General features: G+C 30.6%; 1 long non-coding RNA gene across 1 annotated transcript in view; it reads right to left on the reverse strand.

The window, feature by feature from the left end:
- Positions 1–660, reverse strand: part of LOC109511937 (uncharacterized) — a 204,860-nt gene that overhangs the window by 122,804 nt on the left and 81,396 nt on the right. The window lies entirely within an intron of this gene.

Below are 660 nucleotides of genomic sequence, written 5' to 3' on the forward strand. Positions count from 1 at the left end.
ATTTTGTTGTTGTTTGTTTGTTTGTTTCCCTTTTTAGTTCAAAAAAAGGTTTGAGGAAATGATTTATTTTTCATTTTATGTATTTTCTCAAAATTTTATTTAAAAATGAAAAGAATAAAAAAGGGAGAATTATTTCACTCTGTTTTATATTATTAAAAAAAAGGGTGGCAGGCAGCAACTGTTGTGTCGCCCCTTCAAATGATTGTTGGAACTTCAGTCTTAAGAAAACGTGCCAAAGTCCTTTTTTGTCATGAACTTGAACACAGTTTAAAAGGTAACAAAAGACAAAAAAAAAATCATAAATAAATATTATACTCGTGAATGTATTTCCTTGTTTGATGGGGTCGAATCTGTTGTCATCGTCCGTTTTTTGGGTGGAGAAAAACAATGTGGTATTAGGTTACGATTGTTGCCGTTGAATATAATAACGTTGCCTTTTGTTAATATGCCGTTGTAAATACATATCCATGATGCCATATTTATCAATTTGTAATTTAATTATGGGTATACGTTCCGGGGTAGAAAAATGATATTTATGGAAATGTTTTTTTTTCCTAACAACTGTACAGTTTGGGCTCAGCTTCACTACAATAACAACGAAAAGCTCCAACATGGCGATTGTATCCTTTTGTCTTTTCCTTTCTTTTATTTTGATTTTTT

This window comes from Hippocampus comes, unplaced genomic scaffold (assembly GCF_001891065.2).
Source record: "Hippocampus comes isolate QL1 unplaced genomic scaffold, H_comes_QL1_v1.1 scaffold381, whole genome shotgun sequence".
Classification (NCBI taxonomy): domain Eukaryota; kingdom Metazoa; phylum Chordata; class Actinopteri; order Syngnathiformes; family Syngnathidae; genus Hippocampus; species Hippocampus comes.